This window comes from Martes martes (assembly GCF_963455335.1).
Source record: "Martes martes genome assembly, chromosome: 5".
Lineage (NCBI taxonomy): Eukaryota > Metazoa > Chordata > Mammalia > Carnivora > Mustelidae > Martes > Martes martes.
Genome location: NC_137892.1, coordinates 4,603,707 through 4,625,892, shown reverse-complemented (window position 1 = coordinate 4,625,892; position 22,186 = coordinate 4,603,707).

The window sequence follows — 22,186 nt, the reverse complement described above, 5'->3', positions numbered from 1 at the left end:
TGCTGTGAAGTGTGTAAACGTGGCGATTCACAGACCTGCACCCCTGGGGCTAATAATACATTATATGTTAATAACAAGTAAAACAAGAAATTAGAAATAGAATGCAATATTACCCATTTTTAAAAATAACACAACAGAAAATGTTGCCAAGATACTGAGCTTTATCATCTCTAACACTTGTTCTCCTGGTTACTTTTGTTCTGTCTACCCTACGTGACAATGTTTGTTGATATAGTTAAATCCAGTTTTCATTTTTGGTGCTGCTGCATGCTGCTGAGATGCACAGAGGCTAACAAGACTGTCTCTTTTGGCAAAATTCCTCTGTCAGTGTGCAGCCTAAGCTTATTTCCCAGAGTGCTTTCTAAAAGTCTAAATGGCATCAAGAATGCTTAGTTTTTGCCTAGTTTTTTTCAGGCAAAACTATTTTCTCACGAATCTCGTAATTGTGTTATGGGGTAGAGAACTCCCCTTTTCACCCTTATGTATTATTTCTATACAATATGTCATATACGGTACGGCTGGATATTGAAATTTTGCTGGTAAGGGTTGATACTTAATGGGTCTAATCTTCAAAAGACTTTATCTTTGATCATGAGCTTAACAACCTTGAATAAATTCACTTTACATATTCAAAGAATCTATAACTTAAGGATGGACCCAGACAAGTAAATAGCAATATTTATTGCTTTGAAATGGAATCTGTAGGGAAGAAGGATAAATTTATATATATATATATATGTATATATATATAAATATATGTAAATATATATGTATATATAAAAATATATAAAATATGTATTATATAAATTTTATATATATATAAAATATATATAAATTTATCCTTCTTCCCTACAGATTCCATTTCAAAGCAATAAACATTGCTATTTACTTGTCTGGGTCCATCCTTAAGCTACAGATTATATATATATATTTTATATATATATGTGTATATATATGCATATATGTATGTGTATATATATAAAATATATACATATACATGTGTTTATATACACATATATATACATACATATATACTTAAATATACATATATATATTGCTTTGAAATGGATAAATTTATATATAAATAACATATAAATATATATAAATGAATATATATAATAAATATATATAATACATATATAATATATACAATATATATAATATATATAATACATATAAATTTATATATAAATTTATATATATATAAATTTATCCTTTATTCCTACAAATTCCATATATATATACATATATATACACATATATATGTGACATATAAATATACTCAGTGACATAAACATACATCTATGTATTTAATTCATTGATATCAATATATATATGAATCGCTATATATATAATTCAGATCATATATACATATATATACATATATATAAATTTATATATATATATAAATTTATCCTTCTTCCCTATAGATTCCATTTATATACACACACACACATATATGACATATAAATATACTCAGTGACATATATATACGTCTCTTTAATTCATTGATATCAATATACGTATGAATCACTATATATATAATTCAGATCAAATTTCTATACTTTCAAAACTTTCTCTATTAAATTGCTTTTCTGTTTCAGAAAAATAGTAACACATGCCTAAAAAATCCAGTTTCAAACCTGGCATAATCAGGGTCTAAGGTGCTTTGAAGACAAATCCACCACTATTGAAGAAAGATGTGCAAGGCTTGGAGATAGGAATTAGCAAATGGCGTGTGGGAAAAAAAAAAAAAAACGAGTAATGATAATTCAGCTTTTAGCTGACATATTACTTTAATTCCCTTCTCCATGCCTTTCTGTATTCCAACCTATCATTAGAAAACATTCATGATTCATCGTCAGTGTCCATCATATCTTTCAAGGCTCAAGATACACGTCCATTACTGTTTCATTAGATAACTAGAAATATCTTTTTTGGGTAGTCTATCCTGAGTAATTCCATCCTAATTTTAAATCCTGTACTTTCTTTTTTTAAATCAACTGCTAAGATTCAAGGTTAGAGAAAATCCAGATTCATATCAGTATTTGTGCACCAAGGTGTGATGTAGCTGCCAACATGTAGTGCATCTGTAAACTACATCTCATATCAACTTCATAGAATTGTAGGGCTTAAACCAAGAAAGATAATGGTGTCATATGTCCTCAGATTGTATGCACACCTTTGAAGTATTATGACTGCTGTAATGTCATATTCAAACATGTTCATAAAAAGGGACAAAATGGCAATCATTGGAACTCTTAAGAGAATGGACATATTTCACCTGAAATAATGAAGATTTGATATATGTGGTCTCTTTATTCATGTATCTGAAAGATTTCACATGAAAGAAGGAATAGAAATGTTATTTATGTTTCCAAAAGGAAAGTGCTAAGATGAGTGTGGAGGAGGCGATAATAGGTTCTCAGCAACATGAAAGAGAACGTTCTTATAATAAATGTTAAAGAAAAATTATACTGACATTTGTCAAAAATGGTAAGGAAGACTTTTATCAAGACTATTACAAAGGTGATATTGAACAGGGGAGAGAGGTTAGGTTCAACTCCAAATACAACGAAGACAGTTGGGGATATTTGTAGCCACGAAGCAGAGTGAGGGGGTCAGTGGTTGGAAAATTACCAAGAGGGCACATCAAGAACAGGGGATTCTTACTAAACTCATGCAATAGGATTCTCATAGAGGACAGAGAGAGGGATTAGATATAAAGGGTGGGTATGTGGAATCTGATCAGCTACCAAGTGTTCTCTGTCAAGTAGACATCAAGGGTGGGGATTCTTGATAAATTGACTTAGCAGAATTCTTGCTAAATTGGAGCTTAGCACAGATGGGCACAGAGACCTAGTTGAGAAGAGGGCTCAAAGGAGCTTAACTCAAGTCTGGTCAAAGAGAGTCTTTGTCAATAATAGTTACACCAATCATAGTAATAACATTATCTTTTAAACAAGTGATGACATTGAGGCTTCTGGAAGTTAACCTTCCCCAGGTCACTCACCTAGTGAGCGGGGATTCAAACTCAGAATGCAAGAACCCTAGAGCTCCAACAGTCAACCATGGAGTTCTTCCACCTGTGTCTTAGAAGAATCTGCTTTATAAGATGAAGAGCTTCTTCTCAGAGTTAATCTTCAGCTATCGATTACTGAACCAATGATGCTAAAGAAGAATTCCTGAACTAGACAGGAGGAGAAGTCATTGCTGAGGTTTGTTCTATCTTTAAGTGCTCATGGTTTTATGATTGGGATGATTGGTTGCTTTCATTTTTAATCTGGACTAGAAGGAATCACAAATTAGTCTAACATTTCTCCAAATCCTTGTCAACACTTGTTATTTGTGGTCTTTAAAAAAAAAATAACACCCATTCTGTTAAATGTGAGGTAATATCTTGTGGAGAACATAGTGACTATAGTTAATAATTATTGTAACTATAGTTAACAATGTCTTGCACATTTGAAAGTTGCTAAGAAGATAGACTTTAAGAGTTCTCATCACAAGAAAAAATGTGTAACTATATGTGGTAATGTATGTTAACTTGTTTTATAGTGATGATCACTTCACAGTATGTTGTACATATAAAACTAGTCAAATGAGGGAGGTCCTGGGGATATGAATGAAGGGGGAGTGTGAGGCTTTTGCTCAGGCTTTTGTCTCTGGATTTTGTGTCAAAAATGACTGTGGAAGGTCGGAGTGGCCTCATGGGCCATGGACGAGTCTCCCTCTCTGGGGATATGGCCCGGCTCCCAAGACTTTGGGGTCATTCTGTGGAAAGGGAGGAGTCCCGTTTTCTGCCTCAGGTGTCCCTCTAAAAGAGGGACTCCAGAGCAGATCCCTGGGTACGGGCGACTGGAAAACCCGACCTCTGGTTAGGATTGGGGGCCTAGGGGCATGGCAAGCCCCATATGCGGTCTCTTGGTTCAGCCACTGAGAGGCCTTACTTGAACACAGGGCTCATGCAGAGGGTCACAATGCGAGTTTGTGCCCAAGGAGGCCCTCAAGCATGGGCGTGGCCTCATGGGCCAAGCTGGTTTCTCCTACCCTGAAGACTTGACACCAGACAACAGCAAGGTTTCCTGCCATGGGGTAGGAGGAGTTCTGATGTGTGGGTCAGGTTCCCCCTGTGCAGGGATTGTAGATAAGGTCTAGGTTCAGATGCCTGAAATCCCAGGTTGGCAAGAGATGACGGGCTAAGGTCATGGCGGGTCCAATGTGCTGGGTTTGCGGTCAGCTGTCTGGGTGTCTGTCGGGAGGTCAGGGCTCAGGCTGGGTCAGACAGTGCATTAGTGCCCAGGGCAACCTAGGAAATTGGGGTGCAGTCAAGTGGCGTGCAGTTTGATCCTCATTGGGGTTTCTGGGCAGCTCCATAGGGCAACATTTTTCCTATGGTGGGCAGGCAGAGTGCTGCATTGTGGCTCCGGAATTCCCAGTCTGGAGGGCTTGTGGGCCAGGAGTGTGAGGGCGGATGCATGAAAACACAAGAAAGGTTTAGGTTTGGGGCTGAGGGCATGGCAGGCCCACTCTGCAGTGGCCGAATCGAGATCTCCTGCATCTGAAGTCAGGGGAATAGCAGTCGTTGGCTCAGTCTGGAGTGTGTCTACGATGGCCCCTTCATGAAGGATGGGCCTCATGAGGCCATGGAGGCTTTCCCACGCTGGGGGTTGAGAGCTGCTCCAAACCGCAAGGTTTCCTTCTATGGGACTGTCGAGTCCTGGTGGATGGCTCTAAGACACCTCATATGGAAAGACTCGAGAGCAGGCTTTTAAGGATGGATGCCTGGACATACCACCTCGCATGCCCATTGGCTCCTAGCGACAAGGGAGGTTCAATCTGCTGGTTCTGGGGCGAGCTACCCAGGGGGCTGTGTTGAAATGGGCTCTGCTGAGAATGGGTCATCATGTGGGTTTGTGTCCATGGAGACCCTGGAATGAGGCGGTGGGTAAGGGGCCCTGCAGGATTCTCCTACACGGAGTGTTTGACAAAGCTCCAAAGAGTAAGCTTCCCTTGTGAAGACCAGAGGTGTTCTTATTGGTGCCTCAGGAACCCCAATATGCTGAATTTGAAACCAGGCCTCTGAGGAGAGACACCTGGAAATCAAAGCTAGGGTACAGATTAGGGCCTAGGGGGCTGTCAGGTTCAACTCCTGTCTCTGGGGACATCTTTCTGTGTGTCTGAGTGGAAGTAGTTGCTCAGCTTGTGTCAGAGTGCCCTGTGTGTCCAGGGCGTCCTCCACGATGGGATGGCCTCGGGGGCCTTGGAAGTATCTCCTAATCTGTAGGGTTGTGGCCAATGGAATGGGCACAGTTTCCTTGGAGAGGCCAGGCACCATCCTATGGTGTGGCTACAGAAGCCCCAGCCTAAAGGGTGTGTGGGCCTCGGCTGTGGGGACAGAAATCGGAAAACAGAAATTTGGCTTAGGTTTCAGGCCGAGGGTATGGCAGGCCTGATCTACAGACCCTGAGGGGAGCTCCTCAGCATAGGAAAGATGGGCGAGAGGGAAGTGGTATCTCAGGATTATGTCTCTGGATTTTGTGTCAAATATGGCCATGGAATATCACGGTGGCCTCAAGGGCCATGGTCGAGTCTCCCTCTCTGTGGATTTGGCCTGGATCACAAGTGTTTGGGGTCATTCTGTGGGAAGGGAGGAGTCCTGTTTTCTGCCTCAAGTGTCCCTCCCAACAAGGGATTCCAGAGCAGAGTCCAGGGTACAGGCAAGTGCATGATGCGACCTCTGGTTAGGATTGGGGGCCTAGGGGCATGGCAATCCCCATATGCGAGCTCTTGATCCAGCCACAAAGAGGCCTTACTTGAACGTGGGACTCATGCTGAGAGTCACAATGCGTGTTTATGCCCAAGGCAGCCATCAAGCATGGACGTGGCCTCATGAGCCTTGTAAGGTTCTCCTACTCTGAAGGCTTGATACCATGCCAACAACAAGGTTTCCTGCCATGGGGAAGGAAGAGTTCTGATTTGTGCATCAGGTTCCCCCCGTGCAGAGATTGGAGGTGAGGTCTAGGTTCAGATGCCTGAAAATCCAGGTTGGGAAGAGATGACGGCCTAAGGCCATGGTGGGTCCAATGTGCTGGGTGTGTGGATAGCTGTCTGGGTGTCTATTGGCAGGCCTGGGCTCAGGCTGTGTCAGACAGAGCATTAGTGTCCAGGGCAGCCTATGGAATTGGGGTGCAGTTGAGGGCCATGCAGGCTGATCCTCATTGGGGGTTTCTGGGCAGCCCCATAGGGCAACATTTTTCTTCTGGTGGGCGGGAAGAGTGCTCTGTTGTGGCTCCCGAATTCCCAGTCAGGACGGCTTGTGCACCAGGAGTGTGAGGGCGAAAGTCTGAGAACACAAGCTAGGGTGAGGTTTCAGTGCAAGGGCATGGCAGGCCCACTCTGCAGAGGCTGAATTGATATTTCCTGCATCTGAAGTCAGGTCGAGGATCAGACGTTGGCTCAGGTTGGAGTTTGTGTCCATGATGGCCCCTTCAGGAAGGGGGGTCTCATGAGGCCATGGAGGTTTTCCCACGCTGGGAGTTGTGAGATACTCCAAACTGCAATGTTTACTTCTGCGGGACAATCGAGTCCTGTTGGATGGCTCAAGGATGCCCGATATGGTAAAACTTGAGAGGAGGGTTCTAAGAAGAGATTCCTGGGCACCCACCTAGTATTCCCATTGTCTCCTAGCGACAAGGCTGGTTTGATCTGCTGGTTCTGGGGAGCTACCCAGGGGGCTGAGTTGAAATGGACTCTCCTGAGGATGGGTCATCATGTGAGTATGTGTCCATGGAGACCTTGGAATGTGGCGGTGGCTTGGGGCCACTGAAGGATTATCTTAACCAGAGGGTTGGACACAGCACCCAAGAGCAACTTTCCCACGTGGAGATGAGAGGTGTTCTGATGGGTGCCACAGGAAACCCCCATATGCTGGTATTGGAAACCATGCCTCTGAGGAGAGACGCCTGGAAACCAAAGTGAGGATTCAGATGAGGGCCTAGGGGCCTGTCTGGTTCAATCTTCTGTCTCTGGGGACATCCGTCTGTGTGTCTGAGTGGAGGTAGTTGCTCAGCTTGTGTCAGATTTCCCCTGTGTGTCCATGGCAGCCTACACTATTAGGATGGCCTCGGGGACTGTGGAGCTTTCTCTTAATTGGTAGGGTTGAGGCCAATGGAATGAGCACAGTTTCCTTGGAGAGGCCAGGCCCAGACCTGCGGTGTGGCTCCAGGGGCCGCAGCCTGAAGGGTGTATGGGCCATGGCTGTGGGGGCAGAAGTCTGAAAACACAAACTCGGCTTAGGTTTCGGGCCAAGGGTATGGCAGACCCGATCTACAGACCGTGAGGGGAGTTCCTCGGGATATGAACGAAAGGCGAGTGCAAGGTGGTTGCTCAGGCTTTTGTCTCTGGATTTTCTGAAAAGGATGGCCGTGGAAGGTTGGAGTGGCCTCATGGACCATGGATGAGTCTCCCTCTCTGGTAATTTGCCCTGGCTCCTCAGAGTTTGGGGTCAGTCTGTGGGAAGGGAGGAGTCCTTTTTTCTGCCTCAGGTGTCCCTAAAAAAGAGGGATTCCAGAGCAGAGCCCTGTGTACGGGTGACTGGATAACCTGACCTCTGGTTAGGATTGAGGGACTAGGGGCATAGAAAGCCCTATATGCATGCTCTTGTTCCAGCCATAGAGAGGCCTTACTTGAACACAGGGTTCAGGCTGAGGGTCACAATGCGTGTTTGTGCCCAAGGCGGCCCTCAAGCATGGGTGTGGCCTCATGGGCCATGCTGGATTCTCCTACCCTGAAGGTTGAATGCCATGCCAACAGCAATGTTTCTTGCCATGGGGAAGGAGGAGTTCTGATTTCTTCATCAGGTTCCCCCCTGTGCAGTGATTGGAGATAAGGTCTAAGTTCTGAAGCCTGAAAACCCAGGTTAGGAAGGGAGGATGTCCTAAGGCCATGGTGGGTCCGAGGTGCTGGGTGTGTGGCCAGCTGTCTGGTTGTCGGTCAGGAGGTCTGGGCTCAGGCTATGGCAAAAAGAGCATTAGTGACCAGGGCAGCCTATATAATTGGGGTGCAGTCGAGTGGCATGCAGGTTGATCCTCATTTGGAGTTTCTGGTCAGCCCCATAGGGCAACGTTTTTCTTTGGGTGGGCAGGCAAAGTGCTCCATTGTGGCTCCGGAATTCCCCATCCGGAGGGCTTGGGGGCCAGGAGTGTAAGGATGGATGTCGGAGAACACAAGCTAGGGTTAGGCTTCCAGTCGAGGGCATGGCAGGCCCACTCTGCAGAGTCTACATCGAGATCTCCTGCATCGGAAGTCAGGGCAAGGATCCGACATTGGCTCTGGTTGGAGTTTGTGTTCATGATGGCCCCTTCAGGAAGGGGAGTCTCATGAAGCCATGGAGGTATTCCCACGCTGGGAGTTGTGAGATGCTCCAAACAACAAGGATTCCTTCTGCAGGAGGATCGAGTCCTGTTGGTTGGCTCCAGGATGCCCCATATGGATAGACTCGAGAGCAGTGTTCTAACGATAGATGCCTGGGCACCCCACATAGCATTCCCATTGGCTACTGTCAAAAAGGCAGGTTCTACCTGCTGGTGCTGGGGGAGCTATGAGGAGGCTGAGTTGAAATGAACTCTCCTGAGGATGGGTCATCATGTGAGTTTGTGTCCATGGAGACATTGGAATGTGGCGGCGACTTGGGGGCCCTGAAGGATTGTCCTAAGTAGACGGTTGGACACATCTCCAAAGTGCAAGTATCCCATATGGAGACTAGGGGTGTTCTGATGGGTGCCTCAGGAAACCCCCATAGGCTGGTATTGGAATCCAGGCCTCTGAGGAGAGACACATGGAAACCAAAGCAAGGGTTCAGATGAGAGCCTAGGGGCCTGTCCGGTTCAATCTTCTGTCTCTGGGGACATCCGTCTGTGTGTCTGAGTGGAGGTAGTTGCTCAGCTTGTGTCAGATCGCCCCTGTGTGTCCAGGGCGGCCTACACTATTAGGATGGCCTCGGGGACTGTGGAGCTTTCTCATAATTTGTAGGGTTGTGGCCAATGGAATGGGCAAAGTTTCCTTGGAGAGGGAAGGCACAGTCCTACGGTGTGGTTCCAGGGTCCCCAGCCAGGAGGGTGTGGAGGCCAGGGCTGTGGGGGCAGAAGTCTGAAAACACAAACTTGGCTTAGGTTTGCGGCTGAGGGTATGGCAGGCCTGATCTACAGACCACGAGGGGAGCTCCTCAGGACATGAAGGAAGGGCGAGTGTGAGGCAGTTGCTCAGACTTTTGTCTCTGGATTTTGTGTCAAGGATGGCCGTGGAAGGTCATAGTGGCCTCATGGGCAATGGATAAGTCTCCCTCTCTGGGGATTTGGCCCAGCTCCCAAGACTTTGGGGTCATTCTATGGGAAGGGAGGAGTCCTGTTTTCCACCTCAGGTGTCCCTCCAAAAGAGGTATTCCAGAGCAGAGCCCTGGGTATGGGCGACTGGAAAACCTGACCACTGGTTAGGATTGGGGGCCTAGGGGCATGGCAAGCCCCATAAGCAGGCTTTTGTTCCAGCCACTGAGAGGCCTTACTTGAGCACGGGGCTCCCACTGAGGGTCACAATGTGTGTTTTTGCCCAAGGCGACCCTCAGGCATGGTTATGGCCTCATGGGCCATGCTGGTTTCTCCTACCCTGAAGGTTGAACACCATGCCAACAGTAAGGTTTCTTGCCATGGGGAGGGAGGAGTTCTGATTTCTGCATCAGGTTCCCCCCTGTGCAGTGATTGGAGAAAAGGTCTAGGTTCTGAAGCCTGAAAACCAAGGTTGGGAAGAGAGGACGGCCTAAGGCCATGGTGGGTCCGAGGTATTGGGTGTGCGGCGAGCTGTCTGGTTGTCGGTCGGGAGGTTCGGGCTCAGGCTGTGGCAAACAGAGCATTAGTGCCCAGGGCAGCCTATATAATTGGGGTGCGGTCGAGTGGCATGCAGGTTGATCCTCATTTGGGGTTTCTGGGCAGCCCCATAGGGCAACCGTTTTTCTTTGGGTGGGCAGGCAGTGTGCTCTGTTGTGGCTCTGGAATTCCCAGTCTGGAGGACTTGTAGGCCAGGAGTGTGAGGACGGAGGTCTGAGAACACAAGCTAGGGTGCGGTTTCGGGGTGAGGGCATGGAAAGCCCACTCTGCAGAGCTGAATCGAGATCTCCTGCATCTGAAGTCAGGGCAATAGCAGACGTTGGCCCAGTCTGGAGTGTGTCCATGATGGCGCCTTCAGGAAGGGGGGGCCTCATGAGGCCATGGAGGATTTCCCACGCTGGGAGTTGTGAGATGCTCCAAAGTGCAAGGATAACTTCTGCGGGAGAGTCGAGTCCTGTTGGATGGCTCCAGGACGCCCCATACTGAAAGAGTCGAGAGCAGTGTTCTATGGATGGATGCCTGGGCAACCCACCTCACATTCCCATTGTCTCCTAGCGACAAGGCAGGTTCGATCTGCTGGCTCTGGGGGAGCTACCCAGAGGGCTGAGGTGAAATGGACTCTCCTGAGGATGGGTCATCATGTGGGTTTGTGTTTATGGAGACCTTGGATTGTTGTGGTGGTAGGGGCCCTGAAGGATTCTCCTAACTGGAGTGTTGGACACAGCTCTAAAGTGCAAGTTTCCCATGTGGAGACGAGTGGTGTTCTGATGGGTGCCTCAGGAAACCCCCAAACGCTGGTATTGGAAACCAGACCTCTGAGGAGAGACACGTGGAAACCAAAGGACGGGTTCAGATTAGTGCCTAGGGACCTGTCCAGTTCAATCTTCTGTGTCTGGGGACATCCGTCTGCATGGCTGAGTGGAGGTAGTTGCTCAGCTTTTGTCAGATCGCCCCTGTTTGTTCAGGGCGAACTACACGATTTGGGATGGCCTCAGGGACCTTGGAGGTTTCTCCTAATCTGTGGGGTTGTGGCCAGTGGAATCGGCAGAGTTTCCCTGGAGAGGGCAGGCACAGTCCTGTGATGTGTCTCCAGGGGCCCCAGCCTGGAGGTTGTGTGGGCCAGGGCTGTGGGCTCTGGGGACAGAAGTCTGAAAACACAATCTTGGCTTAGGTTTGGGGCCGAGGGTATGGCAGGCCTGACCTACAGACCGTGAGGGGAGCGCCTCAGGACATGAACAAAGGGCGAGTGGGAAACGGTTGCTCAGGCTTTTGTCTCTGGATTTTGTGTCAAATAGGGCCGTGGAATGGAGGGATGGCCTCATTGGGCCATGGAAGATTCCCATTTTCTGGGGATTCTACCCGGCTCCCAATAGTTTGGTGTTCTTCTGGGGGAATGGAAGAGTCCTGTTTTCTGTCTCAGGTGTCCTCTGAAAACAGGGATTCCAGAGATGGGCTCTGGGTATGGATGCCTGGAAAACCCCACCATAGGTTAAGATTTGGGCCTAAGGGCATGGCAGGCCCTAAATTCGGGCTCCTGGTCCAGCTCCCTAGGGGGCTTGTTTGAAAACAGTCTCAGGCTGAGGGTCACAATGTGGTGTTTGTGCCTAGGGCAGCCCTCAATAGTGGGTGTGGTCTCATGGGCCATGCAGGTGGCACCCAGTCTGAGAGTTTGACACCCATCCCAACAGCAAGGTTTCCTGCCACGGAGAAGGAGGAGTCTGTTTTCTGCATCAGGTTTCCCCATATGCAGGGATTTGACATAATGTCTGGGGACAGATACCTGAAAACGCAGGTTTGGTATGAGATGGTAGTCAAGGGACATGGCAGGTCCAATCTGATGTATGTGTAGTCAGGTATCTGGGTGGCTGATGGGAGGACAGGGCTCAGGCTGTGTCAGAGCATTAGTGCACAGGGCGGTCTATGAAACTGGAGTGCCTATGAGGGCCTTGCTGGTTGATCCTCATTAGGGGTTCTTGGGCAGCCCCAAAGGGCACTTGTTCCTTCTGGAGTGCAGGTAGTGCGCTGCACTTTGGCTGCAGGAGTCTCAATCTGGAGGGCTTGTGTGCCAGGAGTGTGAGGATGGAATTTTGAAAACACAAGCTAGGGTTATACTTAGGTCCTAGAGCACAGCAGGCCCAATCTCCAGAGGCTGAATTGAGATCTCCAGATTCTGATGTAAGGGTGAGTGACAGATGTTTGTTCAGGCTGGAATTTGTGTCCATGATGGCTGCCTAATGGAAGGGTGGCCCCATGAGGCCATGGAGGTTTTCCCATGCTGGTGGTTGTGAGCTGCTCCAAAAAGCAAGGTTCCTTTCTTTGGAACGGGGGAGTCCTGTTTGAAGGCTCCAGGTCCCCCCATATGGAAAGATTCGAGAGCAGATCTCTATGTATGGATGCATGGATTCCCCACATCGTGTTCCCGTTGGTGCCCAGGAACAAGGCAGTTTTGATCCACTGGCTCTGGGGCGAGCTACGCAGGGGGCTGAGTTGAAATGGCGTCTCATCCTGATGGGTGACAATGTGGGGTTTTGTCCAAGGATACCTTGAAATGTGGCTGTGGCTCAGTGGCCATGCAGGATTCTCCTGCCCTGAGGCTTTTACACATCTCCAAACAGCAGAGTTCCCTTCTGGGGCAGGAGGTATTTTTTTTGGGGGGGGGCCTGACAGACTCACCATATGTTGGTAATCGAGACCAGGCCTCTGGGCACATATGTCTAAAAACCTAAGCTACAGTTCATATTAGGGCTAGGGGGCATGTCAAGTTCAATCTTCTCTCTCTGGGGCAATCTACATGGGTGTCTGCCTGGAAGGCGGTTCCCAGGGTGTCAGACTGCACATTTTTGTGCAGGGAGGCCTACAAAACTGGGGTGTCCTCGGGAGACTTTCAGGTTTCTTCTAATCTCGAGGGTTTGGGCAACTGTAAAGGGCACAGTGTCCTTCGGGAGGGCAAGCACAGTCCTCCAGTGTGGCTGCGGAGGCCCCAACCTAGAGGGTGTGCAGGCCAGGGCTCTGGGGACAGAATTCTGAAAACACCAAATGGGTTATGGTTTGAGCCGAGGGTATGACAGGCCCGATCTTCAGACCCTGAGGGGAGCTCCTCAGGATTTGAAATTAGGATGAGTTGGAGGAGGTAGCTCAGGCTTTTGTCTCTGGATTTTGTGTAGGATGGCCGCATTATATAGGGATGGCCTCCTGGGGCCATGGAAGATTCTCCCTCTCTGGGGATTCTGCCCTGCTCCCAATAGTCTGGCGCCATTCTGGGGGAAGGGAATATTCCTGTTTTCTGTCTCAGGGGTCCTCCACAAACAGGGGTTCCAGAGATGGATTTTGGGTATAGGGGCCTGGAAAGTCCCATTGTTGGTTAGGATTTGGGCCTATGGGGATGGCAGGCCAGATATTCATGCTCTTGTTCCTGCTACGGAGGGGGCTTGTTTGAATACGTGCTCCTGCTGGGGGTCACAATGCGTGTTGTTGGCCCAGGGCGGCCATCCTGAGTGGGCTTGGTTTCATGGACCATGCATTTTTCTCCTTCTCTGAGGGTTGTACACCCATCCCAACAGCAAGGTTTCCTGCCATGGGGAAGGAGGGATACTCTTTGGTGCATTGAGTTCTCCCATATGCAGGGATTTGAGATATGGTCTGGGAGACAGATTCCTGAAAACCCAGGTTGTGTAGAGATGACGGCCTCTGAACATGGGAGGTCCCATCTGCTGGATATGCAGCCAGCTATCTGGGTGGCTTACAGGAGGTTGGGGCTCAGGCTGTGTTAGAGCATTAGTGCAAAGGGTGGCCTATGAAACTGGGGTGCTGTCAAGGCCCTTGCAGGTGGAGCCTCATTTGGGTTTTTTGGGCTGTTTCATGGGGCACTATTTCTTTCTGTTGGGCTGGCAGAGTGCTGCGTTGTGGCTCCAGAATCCCAATCTGGAGGGCTTGTGGGCCAGGAGTGTGAGGACAGAAGTCTGAAAACACAACTAGGGTTATGTTGAGGGCCTAGGGCATTGCAGTCCCAATCTGCAATGGCTGAATCGAGATCTCCAGCATCTCAAGTATGGGCCAATGTGTCAGACATTCGCTCACGATGGAGTTTGTATCCATGATGGCTGACTAATGGAGGGGTGGCCTCATGAAGCCATGGAGATTTTCCCACGCTAGGTGTTGTGAGCTGATCCAAACAGCAAGGTTTTTTTCTACAGGACAGGGCAAATCCTGATTAATGACTCCAGAGTCCCTCATATGGAAAGATTCAATAGCATGGCTCTATGTATGGATGTTTGGAAACCCACCTTGCATTATCATTGCAGATTCAGAGCATGGCATGTTCGATCTGGTGGCTCTGAGGCAAACTACCCAGGGTGTGAGTTGAAATGGAGTCTCATGCTGATGGGTCAAAATGTGGGTTTGTGTCCAGGGAGACCTTGGAATATGGTGGTTGGATCAGGGGCCCTTCAGGATTATCCTACCCTGAGGGTTTGACACAGCTTAAAATAGCAAGTTATCCTGCTACATTACTGAATTGCTGTATGAGTTCTAGTAGTTTGGAGGTGGAGTCTTTCGGGTTTTCCATATAAAGAATCATGTCATCTGCGAAGAGAGAGAGTTTGACTTCTTCCTTGCCAATTTGGATACCTTTTATTTCTCTTTGTTGTCCGATTGCTGTTGCTAGGACTTCTAATGCTATGTTGAACAAGAGTGGTGAGAGTGGGCATCCTTGTCGTGTTCCTGATCTCAATGGGAAGGCTGCAAGCTTTTTCCCATTGAGGATGATATTTGCTGTGGGTCTTTCATAAATAGATTTGATGAAGTTCAGGAATGTTCCCTCTATCCCTATACTTTGAAGCGTTTTAATCAGGAACGGATGCTGGATTTTGTCAAAAGCTTTTTCTGCATCAATGGAGAGGATCATGTGGTTCTTCTCTCTTCTCTTATTGATTTGTTCTATCACATTGATTGATTTGCGAATGTTGAACCATCCTTGTAACCCAGGGATGAATCCTACCTGGTCATGGTGGATAATCTTTTTAATGTGTTGTTGGATCCTGTTTGCTAGGATCTTGTTGAGAAACTTAGCATCCATATTCATCAGTGATATCGGTCTGAAATTCTCCTTTTTGGTAGGGTCTTTGCCTGGTTTGGGGATCAGGGTAATGCTGGCTTCATAAAAAGAGTCTGGAAGTTTTCCTTCTGCTTCAATTTTTTGAAACAGCTTCAGGAGAATAGGTATTATTTCTTCTTTGAAAGTTTGATAGAATTCCCCAGGGAATCCGTCAGGTCCTGGGCTCTTGTTTTTTGGGAGGAAATCAGTGACTTTCTTATACACTAACAATGAAAATACAGAAAGACAAATTAGAGAATCGATTCCATTTACTATAGCACCGAAAACCATAAGATACCTCGGAATAAACCTAACCAAAGAGGTTAAAGATCTGTACTCGAGGAACTACAGAACACTCCTAAAAGAAATTGAAGAAGACACAAAAAGATGGAAGACCATTCCATGCTCTTGGATCGGAAGAATAAACATCGTTAAAATGTCTATACTGCCCAGAGCAATCTATACTTTTAATGCCATTCCAATCAAAATTCCACCAGTATTTTTCAAAGAGGTGGAGCAAATAATACTAAAATTTGTATGGAATCAGAAGAGACCCCGAATTGCTAAGGAAATGTTGAAAAACAAAAATCAAACTGGTGGCATCACGTTACCTGATTTCAAGCTTTACTCCAAAGCTGTGATCACCAAGACAGCATGGTACTGGCATAAAAACAGACACATGGACCAGTGGAACAGAGTAGAGAGCCCAGATATGGACCCTCAACTCTATGGTCAAATAATCTTGGACAAAACAGGAAAAAATATCCAGTGGAAAAAAGACAGTCTCTTCAATAAATGGTGCTGGGAAAACTGGACAGCTATATGTAGAAGAATGAAACTTGACCATTCTCTTACACTGTACACAAAGATAAACTCGAAATGGATAAAAGACCTCAACGTGAGACAGGAATCCATCAGAATCCTCGAGGAGAACATAGGGAGTAACCTCTTTGATATCAGCCATAGCAACTTCTTTCAAGATATGTCTCCAAAGGCGAAGGAAATAAAGGCAAAGATGAACTTCTGGGACTTCATCAAGATAAAAAGCTTCTGCACAGCAAAAGAAACAGTCATCAAAACAAAGAGGCAACCCACGGAATGGGAGAAGATATTTGCAAATGACAGTACAGATAAAAGGTTGATATCCAGGATCCATAAAGAACTCCTCAAACTCAACACACACAAAACAGATAATCATATTAAAAAATGGGCAGAAGATATGAACAGACACTTCTCCAATGAAGACATAGAAATGGCTACCAGACACATGAAAACATGTTCATCATCACTAGCCATCAGGGAGATTCAAATCAAAACCACATTGAGATACCACCTTACACCAGTTAGAATGGCCAAAACTAGCAAGACAGGAAACAACGTGTGTTGGAGAGGATGTGGAGAAAGGGGAACCCTCTTACACTGTTGGTGGGAATGCAAACTGGTGCAGCCACTTTGGAGAACAGTGTGGAGATTCCTCAGGAAATTAAAAATAGATCTTCCCTATGACCCTGCAATTGCACTACTGGGTATTTACCCCAAAGATACAGATGTAGTGAAAAGAAGGGCCATCTGTACCCCAATGTTTATAGCAGCAATGGCCACGGTCGCCAAACTGTGGAAAGAACCAAGATGCCCTTCAACGGATGAATGGATAAGGAAGATGTGGTCCATATACACTATGGAGTATTATGCCTCCATCAGAAAGGACGAATACCCAACTTTTGTAGCAACATGGACAGGACTGGAAGAGATTATGCTGAGTGAAATAAGTCAAACAGAGAAAGTCAAGTATCATATGGTTTCACTTATTGGTGGAGCATAACAAATAATATAGAGGACAAGGGTAGATGGAGAGGAGAAGGGAGTTGAGGGAAATTGGAAGGGGAGGTGAACCATGAGAGACTATGGACTCTGAAAAACAACCTGAGGGTTTTGAAGGGGCGGGGTGGGAGGGTGGGGGAACCAGGTGGTGGGTATTAGGGAGGGCACAGATTGCATGGAGCACTGGGTGTGGTGAAAAAACAATGAATACTGTTACGCTGAAAATAAATAAAAAATTTAATTAAAAAAAAAAACAAAAAAAAAAACCTTGGGATCCGGGCAGAATCCCCAGAGAGAAAGAATCTCCCATGGCCCCATGAGCCCACCCCAACATCTCGTGGTGGTCCTAGACACACAATCCAGACAGAAAAACCTGTGGTACCCCTTCCCAGTCACCTGATTTCAAATCCAGAGGAGCTGCTATCAGGGTCTGCAGATCAGGCCTGCTATCACCTCACCCCTAACCCTAACCCAAGTTGTGTTTGCAGACGTCTGTCCCAAAAGCCCTGGCCCCCAAACCCTCCAGGATGGGGCCTCTCAAGTCACACCACAGGACTGGGCCTGCCCTCCCCAAGGATACTCTGCCCGTCACAGTTGCCCAAACCCTCCAGATTAGGAGAAATTTGCAAGTCCCCTGAGCCCACCCCAATTTCCTAGGCTGCTCTGGACAAAAATGCGCAGTCTGAAACACCCTTGGAACCTACCTCCAGGCAGACACCCAGGTCAATGGACCTGAGTCAGAAGATTGAACCTGACATGTCCCTAGGATCATCAGAAAATCTAGCTTAGTTTTTCAGGCATCTGTCCCAGAGGCCTGTTCTGGAACACCAACATATGGTCCAACATATGGTCCCTGAGCCACACAACAGAACCCCACCTGTCCTCAGAAGGAAAGCTTGCTCTTGAGAACTGTGTCAAACCCTCAGGGTAGGAGAATCTTAGTGGCCCCTGAGCCACCGCCACATTCCAAGGTCTCCATGGACACAAACCCCCATTATGACCCATGCTCAGGAGAGTCCATTTCAACTCAGCCCCCGGAGTAGCTCACCCCAGCGCCAGCAGATCGAACCTGCCTTGTTGCTAAGAGCCAATAGGAATGCGAGGTGGGCTTTCCAGTCATCCATCCTAAGAACCCTGCTTGTGCGTCTGTCCAGATGGGCCATCGTGGAGCCATCCAAAAGGACTAAACTGTCATGCAGAAGGAAACTTTGCGGTTTGAAGAAGCTCAAAACCTCAGCGTGGGAAAACCTCCAGGGCCTCATGAGGATCCACATCAATTTGGGGCCATCATGGACACAAACTCCAGCCTGAGCTAATGTCTGATACATGTCCTGACTCCAGACACAGGACATCTCGATTCAGCCTCTGCAGAGTTGGCCTGCTGTGTCCTCGGCCTGAAACCAAACCCTAGCTTGTGTTATCAGACTTCTGTCCTCGCACTCCTGGCCCACAAGGACTCCAGATTGGGAATTCCAGAGCCACAACACAGCACTCTGCCCGCCCACCGGAAGAAAAACATTGCCCTGTGGAGTTGCCCAGAAACTCCAAATGAGGATTTACCTGCACGGCCCTTGACTGCACCCCAATTGAATAGGCTTCTCTGGGCACTATTGCTCTGTCTGACACAACTTGAGCCCAGACCTCCCGACAGACACCCAGGCAGCTGGCTGCATACCCAGAACATCGGACCTGCCATGGCCTTAGGCTGTCATCTCTTTCCAACCAGGGTTTTCAGGCATCTGAACCTAGACCTTATCTCCAATCCCTGCACAGAGGGAAACCTGATGCACAAATCAGACCTCCTCCTTCTCTATAGCAGGAAACCTTGCTGTTGGCATGGTGTCAAGCCTTCAGTGTAGGAGAAATCTGCATGGCCCATGAGGCCAAACCCATGATTGAGGACCGCCTTGGAAACAAACCTGAATTGGGACCCTCAGTGTGAGCCCCGTGTTCAAATAAGGCCTTGCAGTGGCTGGACCAAGAGCCCGCACATGGGGCTTGCTATGCCCCTAGGCCCCCAATCCTAACCAGAGGTCGGGTTTTCCAGTCGCCCATACCCAGGGCTCTGCCCCAGAATCCCTCTTTTGGAGGGACACCTGAGACAGAAAACAGGACTCCATCCTTCTCACAGAATGACCCCAAGCTCTTGGGAGCCAGGTGAAATCCCCAGAGCAGGAGATTCTTCCATGGCCCATGAGGCCACACCTACATTCCACTGCCATCCTTGACACAAAATCCAAGGACAAAAGCCTGAGCAACCGCCTCACACTCGCCCTTCTTTCTTATCCCGGGCAGCTCCCCTGACTGCCCGTAGGTCAGGGCTGCCATACCCTCGCCTCAAACGTAAGGGGTGTTTGTGTTTTCAGACTTATGTCCCCACATCCCTGGCCCACACACCCTCCAGGCTGTGGCCTCTGTAGCCACACTGCAGGACTGTCGCTATCTTCTCCAAGGAAACTGTGCCCATTCCACTGGCCACACCCCTACAGATTAGGAGAAAACTCCTAGGTCCCCGAGGCCATCCCAATAGTGTAGGCTGCCCTGGACAAACAGGGGCATTCCGACACAAGCTTAACAACTACCTCCACTCAGACATGCAGACAGATGTCCCCAGAGACAGAAGATTTAACCGGACAGGCCCTACACCCTAATTTTAACACTAGTTTTTGTATCCAGCCCTCACTCCTCAGAAGCCTGGTTTCAAATACCAGCATATGGGGGTTTCCTGAGGCACTGTACAGAACACCTCTCGTCTCCACCTGGGAATCTTGCTCTTTGGAGCCGTGTCCAACCCTCCAGGTAGGAGAATCCTTCAGGGCCCCTGAGCCACCACCACATTCCAAGGTCTCCATGGACATAAACCCACATTATGACCCATGCTCAGGAGAGTCCATTTCAACTCAGCCCCCGGGGTAGCTCGCCGCAGCGCCAGCAGATCGAACCTGCCTTGTTGCAAGCAGCCAATGGGAATGTGTGGTGGGGTGCCCAGGCATCCATCCTTAGAACCCTGCTCTTGAGGTTTTCCGTATGGGGCGTCCTTGAGCCATCCAACAGGACTCGATTGTCCCGCAGAAGGAAACCATGCGGTTTGGAGCAGCTCACAACCCCCAGCACGGGAAAATCTCCAGGGCCTCATGAGTCTCCGCCATCATGAAGGAGCCTCATGGACAGAAACTCCAGCCTGAGCCAAAGTCTGATAATCGGCCTGACTTCAGTTGCAGGAAATCTCAATTCAGCCTCTGCAGAGTGGGCCTGCTGTGTCCTTGGCCACAAACCTGACCCTAGATTGTGTTCTCAGACTTCCGTCCTCACACTCCTGACCCACAAGCACTCCAGATTGGGAAATCCGGAGCCACAACACAGCAATTTGCCTGCCCACCTAAAGAAAAACCTTGCCCTATGGGGCTGCCCAGAAACCCCAAATGAGGATCAAACTGCTCGGCCCTCGACCGCACCCCAATTAAATAGGCTGCCCTGGGCACTAATGCTCTGTCTGACACAGCCTGAGTCCGACCTCCCGACGACACCCAGACAGCTGGCCGCACATCCAAAATTTCGGACCCACCATGGCCTTAGGCCATCATCTCTTCCCAACCTGGGTTTTCAGGCATCGGAACCTAGACCTTATCTCTAATACCTGCACAGGGCGGAATCTGATGCACAAATCAGAACTTCTCCTTCCCCATGGCAAGATAACTTGCTGTTGGCATGGTGTCAAACCTTCAATGTAGGAGAAACCAGTATGGCCCATGAGGCCACGCCCATGCTTGAGGGCCTCCTTGGGCACAAACACGCATTATGATCCTTAGCGTGAGCCCCCTGTTCAAGGAATGCCTCTCAGTGGCTGGATCAAGTGCCCGCATATGGGGCTTGCCATGCCCCTAGGCCCTCAATCCTAACCAGAGATCGGGTTTTCCAGTCGCTCATACCCAAGGTTCTGCTCTGGAATCCCTCTTTTGGAGGACACCTGAAGCTGAAAACAGGACTGCTCCCTTCCAACAGAATGACCCCAAACTCTTGGGAGCTGAGCCAAATCCCCAGAAAGGGAGACTCGTCCATGGCCCATGAGGCCACACCTACGTTCCACGGCCATCCTTCACACAAAATCCAGAGACAAAAGCCTGAGCAACCACCTCATACTCGCCCTTCTTTCATATCCCGAGGAGCTCCTCTCACGGTCTATAGATTGAGCCGGCCCTAGCTTCGGCCCCAAACCTAAGGCTAGTTTGTTTTTTCACACTTCTGTCCTCACAGCCTTGGCCCACACACCCTCCAGGCTGGGGCCCCTGGAGCCAAACTGCAGGACTGTGCCTGCCCTCTCCAAGGAAACTCTGCCCATTCCATTGGCCACAAACCTACCAATTAGGGCAAACCTCCAAGGCCCCCAAGGCCATCCCAATCGTGTACGCTGCCCTGGACAAACAGGGGCGATCTGACACAAGCTGAGCAACTACCTCCACTCAGACACACAGACAAATGTGTCTAGAGACAGAAGATTGAACCGGACAGGCCCCTATGCCCTAATCTGAAACCTAGCTTTGGTTTCCAGGTGTCTCTGCTCAGAGGCCTGATTTTGAATACCAGCATATGGGGTTTCCTGAGGCACCATACAGAACACGTTCCGTCTTCACATGGGAAGCTTGCTCTTTGGAGTTTGTCCAATCCTCTGGGTAGGAGAATCCTGCAGGGCCCCTGAGCCACCGCCATATTCCCATGTCTCCATGGACACAAACCCACATTATGACCCATCCTCAGGCGAGTCCATTTCAACTCAGACTCCTGGGTAGCAAGTCCCAGAGCCTGCAGTTCGAACCTGCCTTTTCACGAGCAGCCAATAGGAATGTGAGGTGGGGTGTCCAGGCATCCATCCTTAGAACCATGCTCTCAAGTCTTTCCGTATGGGGCATCCTGGAGCCATCCAACAGAACTCTACTCTCCCACAGAAGGAAACCATGCAGTTTGGAGCAGCTCACGATCCCCAGCGTGGGAAAACCTCCATGGCCTCATGAGGCCCCCTCTTCATGAATGATCCATCATGGACACAAACTACATGCTGAGCCAACGTCTGATATTTGCACTTACTTCAAATGCAGGAGATCTGAGTCAGCCTCTGCAGAGTGGGCCTGCTGTGCCCTCTGCCCCAAACGGAATCCTAGTTTGTGTTTTCAGACTTCTGTCCTCACACTCCTGGCCCACAAGCCCTCCAGCTTGGGAATTCCGGATCCACAACACAGCACTCTCCCCGCCCACCAGAAGAAAAACGATGCCCTATGGGGTTTCCCAGAAACCCCAAATGAGGATTCACCTGCATGGCCCTTGACCGCACCCCAATTTCCTAGGCTGCCCTGGGCACTAATGCTCTGTCTGACACAGCCTGAGACCAAACCTCCGT